This window comes from Megalobrama amblycephala, linkage group LG16 (assembly GCF_018812025.1).
Source record: "Megalobrama amblycephala isolate DHTTF-2021 linkage group LG16, ASM1881202v1, whole genome shotgun sequence".
In the NCBI taxonomy this organism is placed as follows: Eukaryota; Metazoa; Chordata; class Actinopteri; order Cypriniformes; family Xenocyprididae; genus Megalobrama; species Megalobrama amblycephala.
This window is the reverse complement of record NC_063059.1, coordinates 31,874,686-31,883,140: the sequence shown is the minus strand read 5'-3', so window position 1 is coordinate 31,883,140 and position 8,455 is coordinate 31,874,686. Positions and strand designations below refer to the sequence as shown.

Below are 8,455 nucleotides of genomic sequence, written 5' to 3'. Positions count from 1 at the left end.
GACCCTTGATATTTTAATATAAGATTTTGTTTGGATAGTTTTAGCTGCATTAAAACCAACCAAACAAGCAAAGTTAAAAGATGATCAGGTGGTGTTGGTGATGTTTTAACATAATCATTATTTGATCTGAATCACTGAACTCATTTAGAGCCTAATCTCTGAGTTAGATTTGCATTATTGATTACAGCAGCACTGTGATTCTACAGCACAAGATCCAGTTTTTCACAACAATCCAAAGGTTTTATCAAAAGTTGTTCTAAAGCAAAAATGGCCCTCACTTAGACACAAGAATCAGTCTGTGAATCTCAACAGTAGTGACTGTGAAAAAGAATGTTGCAATGCATTCTGGGAGCCACCAATCAAAATTCATCCACGGCTCCCATCATGCATTGCTGCATGAATAAATTATGAGCTGAATTGTCTTAGTAATTTTCTTTATTCTCACTATTTTATTTTTTTTCTGTTTTTATGTGACTTTTTAGTAGCTTGTTTTCTAATGTTCAGTTGATCTGTTGATCAGAATATGTTGCTTGTCACCGTCGTTGAGATTCACAGGCTGATTCTTGATGTCTATGTGTGCCTAAAAGAATGACTTTTTTCTTTTGATCAGAACAACTTTTTAGAAATCCTTCATATTTTATTGATAAAGCTGATCTTCTGTAGAATCACAGTGCTGCTGTAATCAATAATGTAAATCTAACTCAGAGATTGGGCTCTAAATGAGTTCAGTGATTCAGATCATATAATGATCATGTGAAAACATAGTCAACACCACCTGATCATCTTTAAACTTTGCTTGTCAGGTTGGTTTTAATGCAGTTAAAACTGCCCAAACAAAATTTAATATTAAAAAGTCAAGGGTCAAGAGCTCAACTAAAACAAACCCTGACCTCGACGATGGTAACTTAAAAATTGTGATTTTCTCCTTTGGTGATTCTGCTTGTTATCATCAGGTGTCTTCAATAATGGTCAATCATCACTCAATTAAACACTTATTTAGCTCATTAATGCTTCAGTGGTGGAATAAAAATATGGCAGGACTTTTACTTTCTGACCCCTGGATTACCCACCTCTGCAAACTAGATGGAAATGGTTATGTTGACATTACCATTGCAATCAGTTCAAATGTAAAACAGGATAACACGCTTATTGATAAAATCAAGGTGAATATACTTTCTATCTTTCTTTCTTTCTTTCTTTCTTTCTTTCTTTCTTTTTGTCTATTTAACAAACTTTATGTGCATTAAATGTTTTTGAAATATGTTATGTGTTCCAACATGTTTTTAATCCAATTAATTTTGTATATATTTGTATAACAGAAATATATATATATTGTTGATAGTATCTGAATGAACAAATTAATAATTAATTTTGTATAAATACACTGAGTTTTCTCTTTTTATCTTTTCACTTTCCTTCTGACAGGACATGTTCACTGAAGGGTCGATTTATCTTCATCAAGCATTGGAGAAAAGGGTCTATTTCAAAGAAGCTACGATACTCGTTCCACCCAACTGGAGTGGTAAGGAATTTGACAGAGCAAGCACAGAGTCCTATGAAAAGGTACAGAGCATTATGGCATTGTATGTTTAAAATATTAATTTCCAGTCATTTCATTCACATATGATGTTGCTGACCCAATCTCTGTCAAACACAGGCCAAAATAAGAATCGATAAAGCTCAATCAGATGAGCCATACGCTCACCAGTATGATGAATGTGGATCTGAGGCTCAATACATTCATTTAACCCCAAACTATCTCCTAAACGACTCTGTCATTCAGCAATACGGACCAAGAGGTGAATGTCATCTGTTATCCTTCAACATTTATCCAGGTTAATGCAGTAATCTGTTTGTTTAATTACCAAAAATGTTTGTTTGCAGGAAAGGTCTTGGTTCATGAATGGGCTCATCTGAGATGGGGCGTGTATGATGAATACAGTGAAACAAAACCTTTCTACCATTCTAATGGCCGTATTGCAGCTACAAGGTCATAAACTGTTAATAAAAAGAAAGAATATTATTAAAGTGTCCTTGGAAATTAAAATCACTTTTGATTTCTTGCTTATTTTTAGGTGTAGCAATTTCATTGATGGACTGCTTTATCATCCTTCTGCTGATGGAATCTCTTCAACTGTGCCGCATTGATCCACACAACTTTACTACCTACTGAAGGCTTGCACGTTTTATCCAAACAAAAATCAATACACAGAGAGCTCCATAATGTTCAGGCCAAGCCTGGAATCTGTAAGTGCAGATTTTGCATGTTTCCACAATTATTATCTACATCAATTTCAATTTGCAACATCTGCTTGACAAGTTATATTTGCAAAATATAAAGTATGAATTATAAGAAGCTAATATTAATTATTAAGTTTGTCAGAAATTACTTGAGATATAAAGTTGAAATTCATTGATATGATGGACTTAAAGATAATCAAGTTCTTTTTTTTTTTTTTTTCTTTTCTTTTTTTTACTCCTTGGTTAATTAAAACGAGACATTAAAACGAAATTTTGTTTTTTTAGGCGATCACATTTTGTCAAGCACACGAACACAATTATGAAGCCCCAAACCTGCAAAATGAAAAATGTGGCAACAAGCCGACGTGGAACGTAATATTTGAGGATTCTGTGGATAAAGACACACTTCCTTCTCTAAAACCAATGTCGTCCTCTCCACCAGCGCCAATTTTTAAAGTTGTGCAACGAGAGCAACGGGTTATTTGTCTCATCCTTGATGTCTCAACAAGCATGGCAACAGTATGCAAATATTAAAAATCCTTAACTTAATTTGAAACAAGATTACCTGCATAATTTTAGCCTTTACAGACTAAATATCAATGTTCTTAAATGAGTTCCATTTTCTAGGGCTCCAGAATCCTTCGACAGCAGCAGGCTGCCACACATTTACTGCGGAACATCATTGAGGATCAAGCCAGTGTTGGAATTGTAAGCTTCAGTACTGATGCTACGCTTCTGAGCCGCTTGACTACTATTGACAGTGAATCCACACGAGAGAAACTCATCGATTTTTTGCCAAAAGTAGCAAATGGATGGACATACGTGTGTAAAGGCCTCGATCTAGGCTTACAGGTGATATTTTAATTGTTAATTTTATGTTTGTAATATGTGAAGTGTATGTAGTTTAATCTAGGTAAGTGCTCTCTATTTTCTAACCATCAGGAACTTTCAAAAGACAATGGGAATGCATTAGGAGATGAAATCATTTTTCTGACAGATGGTGAGGCGACAGACAACATTAATGCATGTAGTCAGAAGGCAATAAACAGTGGTGCCATTATACACACACTAGCTTTAGGTGACAAAGCAGATAAATTACTGGAGGAAATGGCGAAAGAAACTGGTAAGTAAAAAAAAAAAAAATGAGTATCTATATCTGAGTAAATCATATTGCATTAGCGCCAGTTTATGTATTGCAAAACTGTTTCATGATGAAAATAGGGGGGATTTTCCTCTCATCCAATGATGAGTTCACCTCCAACCAGTTAATGGATGCGTTTGGTTCACTGACATTATCAACTGGAGATTACACAAAAGACCCAGTTCAGGTTTGGCAAGTGATCGCTCAGCATGATACAATTATTACTTTCATCGATACTGAGTATTTTAATTTTTCTTTTTCTTTTTCTTTTTCATTCTTTAGCTAGAAAGTGTTGGAGCAACAAAATCAGACTGGTTCAATGGGACAGTATCCGTGGATCAGACTGTTGGTAACAAAACCAGCTTTGTAATAATCTATCAACAAAGTGATCCTATCATTTCCATACAGTCACCAAGTGGCTCAATCTACAGTCAGGCAGAAATGAGTCATGATAAATCTCTGAATACACTCACCTTGAATGTTCCAGGCACTGCAGAGGTATGACAACTTTTATGAACCAGTTATTCATTTTATAGTTCAGTCCATAAACATCTAAGCTAAACATAAACTATTATAACACAATAAAAGGCATCTGGGCCCAGAGATTTAGATACATTTTTATGAAAATGTGTTCGACAGTATCTTCAGACTAAGACTTATCTTAGAGGTTATCACTGATGATTCAGCTACACTTACAGCAAACTTTTATTTTTCTGCTTACATATTTTTGCTAGCCTGGGGACTGGAAGTACAGTATCCGAACTACAATAAGTCAGTCTCTGACTATAACAGTAACGAGTCACGCGGCAAGTGCTGATGTTCCTCCTATCATAGTCAAAACCCGCATGAACCAGCAGTTCAGTGACGGCACTAAACCCTTGATAGTGTTTGCTGAGGTCAGTCAGAATTACAGGCCTGTAATAAAGACTGAAGTGTGGGCTACGCTGGAGTCCCAATCTGGGTCCCTACAAAAAATACAACTCCTGGACAATGGAGCAGGTAAATTACCCATAATTCTTGTTCCAAGTGTGCACTTAACTTAAAATATAAATAAATAATGTAGATTTCCAAATGATATATCTCAGGGATCCATCTTTTTCAGGAGCTGATGCTTTCAAAGATGATGGCATCTATTCCAGATATTTCACAAAGCTTGAAAAAGGGAGAATCAGCTTGAAAGTAAGAGTGAAGAATCAAGATGGACAAGCCAGAATTACTGTCCGAAAAAGGGGTGGCGCCCCATACGTACCTGGATACGTGGTAAACGGTAAACTCTTCTCTTTGTTTGAAAATGCATTTAAACTTGATCACATCTGAAAAGAAAAACTTGCATTCAGACCAACAGCACAATTGTGAGTGTGATATTGTTGTTTTACAGCAGTTCAATAAGTTAACATTCAGTAACTTGAGTTTTAGACACAATATTGCTAGTTACATTCTATTTTTGCCAGAAGCAATCATTATAAACAAAGCCAAAGCAGAATTGTGCCCACCATTTATTGTGCATCACTCCAGCACTTTAAAGGCAGTGTAGGTAAAAAATTAACAAACAACTTTCTTCCAAATTTGTTTAAACTTCCTATATATATCAATGCATAATTAAAATGTAAGTACTCTGATAAAAAGAGTATAAAAATCGAGTGACTCTAGACCGTTTAATCTGTATTAAACACAGCTTATTATTTCCATCCGGGACGAAACATAGGATTGGCTTAGGCGACTGTCACTCTCTCGCAACCATGGCAACCACCCTTTTGCCACACATGACCTGCCCACTTTCGCGCGCACGTTTGATTTGAGGAATTCAAGAGGCACGGATCCTAGGAATACCAAAACAATGGCAGAGAAACAGCAAGCAAAATTCACAGTACCGGCCTATGCAGTTAGTGAAGGCAAACCAGGCAAAAAAAGGAAGACAGTAACAGTACAAGAAAAGGCAATGAACAAAAAGTCTTTGGATAAACAAAGAAATAAAACGCAAGTTAATATCGGCGTGGCTTTCCAGCGATGGCAAGAACTGAGGGAACTCAAGGGGCTGAAAAGTGACTCCTTGATGGCTTTATTTCTGCTGGACAGGTAAATCTTTCTTTTTGTATTTTGATCATACATATTTTTTTGTTTATTTGTTCATGAAGCATGTGTCATTAGCACATGTAGCTGCGTAATATAGCTAACATAACATTACTTAGCGAGCCGTAGTAGAGACGATAAATAATCTATAGGCCTAGCTCAAGATGATAGCTATAGTGTTGAATTGTGCATAATTTTGCTTTAGATAACTAAATACATGTTTAACAGATAGTAGGCCTAACGTTACTCCGCATCTAGGAACTTTTCTTAGAACTATATTTACCCTCTGTCTAACTCTTTTACCATATTCACCTGTAAGTTTACCTGCACGTTTTTTTTCGCCTTTGTTTTGTTTTTATATTCTCTACCTATGTTTACTGATGTCTTTATCTTGTATCTGTGTGTGTCGTACACACTTTGTTGTATGTGTGTGTGTTATTATTTTGTGTCTGCAATGCGGTACTTGTCTCTGGAGTGTAGTCCTCATCAGAGTCAACAATGCTTTCATCATGGAAACTCTTACATGCAGAACAACGTATATGTTATGAATCTTACACGAAATTCATCTTCATCACAGTGTAAATGATGGTAATGGAAAAACGTGTATCATGCAACCTGTTTTTAGCTTTGCCTTATAGATAACTAGCTCGTTAGCGAATCAAAAAATATATATTTTAAACTTTACCAATATCAATATGCTAGCTTGATAGTGAGTACTAAAATACATCTTGTTTGTTTATCTTCATAATTATAAAGTTATTTTTATTACATGTGATTCTGACATGATGTCACTACATGCACTGTGCTCCTTCCTCTCCGCTCGTCTCAGGTAAATAATGCGTCTTCCAGCTCAGTGGTCGGAGTCGCGCGTTCATGTGTTTTGGGGGCGTGGAGTGAATGGAAATAATGAGCTGTCTTTAAAACAGTCGTGAGAGGTCTACAGACACTCGATTTTTATACTTTCTTTTTCAGAGTACTTACATTTTAATTATGTATTGATATATAAATAAAGTTTAAACAAATTTTGAAAAAAAGTTTTTTATACATTTTTTACCTACCCTGCCTTTAAAGTTTGTATAAAATAAAACTAAAAAGGAGTTGAGGCTCTTATTGCATTTAATTAGTACAATGTCTGGTTTGTATGCAGCTGTTCGCAGGTATAAAGTGTACAAAACACATAATAATAATAATAATAATAATAATAATAACAGTAAATACACTGTAAGTACACGTAAGTACATGTACTGTAAAATAAAGTGTAACCCAAACGTCTTATTCAGTCAAGTGAAGTGATCTTGGTCCTGCTCAGTGAATAGAGAGATGTGAACACTGTGTAGGGACCCTGATAATTGGAATGCAGCTTGTGACTGAATGAATGAATGATTGTTTTGAATGAATTGTTTGAGATAATGATTCAGTTACTCCCTCATAAAGACACTTATATCTATGTAACCTGCACAAAGTCAATGTATGCATGCACAAACTGGAACTATATTTAGCTACACCGCTGCTTGGAGAAAACCTTCAGACAGAATCAAGGTGGTTCTTCTAATTTCAGGTGTGGTGGAGCTGAACCCTCCAAAGCCTCCAGTTTCTGAGGAACCACTTGAGGTTGGAAGCTTTACCAGGACAGCCATCGGTGAGAGTTTTGAGGTGGATTTTACAGGAACAACCCCACCAAATTTCCCTCCTAACAAAATCACAGATCTGAGTGCTGAGATCCAGGAGGACTCTGTGCTTCTCAGCTGGACGGCTCCTGGTGAAGACCTCGACCAAGGGACAGGTAAAGCATACAGTTACTATTCCAGAATTTAAAATACAAAGTTTTTCATCTTCACTGACAACATAAAAGTAGTTTCAAATTTAGATCATGAAATAATGTCATTTTTATTGTCTTGCATGTCATGTTTCTTTTCCTTTAAGCTAAAGCCTATGAGATCAGGTGGAGCTATGACCTTCAAATGCTTCGTGAAAGCTTCAGCAATGGTCATGTAGTCAACGCAGCTGCCGTCTCACCGCTGGAGGCTGGATCAGTTGAACAGCATTCATTCAATCTCAGTTTCACAATCCAAAATGGCACCAAAATATTTTTTGCAGTTCAGTCTGAGGACAAACAAAATGCGAAATCTGAAACCTCTAACATCGCTCAAGCTTCAAAGATCCTCCCTGATCCAAACCTCCACGGAATATCAAACCCAGGCTTGAATTTGACAGTTCTAGTCATTTCTTTGTGTGTTGTAACTATGGTCATATGCTTTGTTGTTGCTGTAATCACATGGTCAGTGAGACGCAGAAAACGCCTTGGTTAAAGAAACAACTGGAATTAACAATCTGATGCAAACAAATAAATCAATCCTTTTGTCTAATTTGAAGATAACTATGTACATTCAACAACTTTAGAATATTTGTTAAAACAGTCATCTCTACCAAACAGAATTTCTTACTTTCTGAATATTTTTTTCAAGTACATGTATTGCCATCTCATGTAGAATTCTCATTTGTAACAGATTCTCAATCGATTTATCTTCCTCTGAAATGTGAGCGACTTTAAATACAAAAGAATAAAAATATTTCTGTACAGTAAGACATGTATTAAACTTTCATTATGATGATTTAAAGTACATTTTTAATTAATCAATTCTTTGAATTGTTTTCAAAAAATTAAACTGAATCAAGGTTTTGGTATTTTAGTGAATGAGGGGAAATTATTGTTACAAATTATTAAGACAAACAGCACAATGTCTGCTTTCTGGATCAAACCTAAAAGGCAGACACCTAAAACACAAAGTACTGGTGTGGGCAGAATATAAATTGCCTGAATCACCCACCCTTTCACTTAAAATAATTACTTTTCAACTGTGTTTATTTATTGAAAGTGTTGTTTAGAGACATACAAAGAATACAGCTTATCTATGACTATAATATCCTCAACTTGTAGTGTGTAACTTTAAGTGTAATAGATAGACGAGATTAAAGACTACACTGTAACAAATTGCTGTAGTT

General features: G+C 35.5%; 1 pseudogene; it reads left to right on the top strand.

Annotated features, from left to right (window-relative positions):
- The first annotated feature begins 1,076 nt into the window (after positions 1–1,076).
- On the top strand, positions 1,077–7,990 carry LOC125248396 (annotated as a pseudogene).
- Positions 7,991–8,455: the final 465 nt, after the last annotated feature.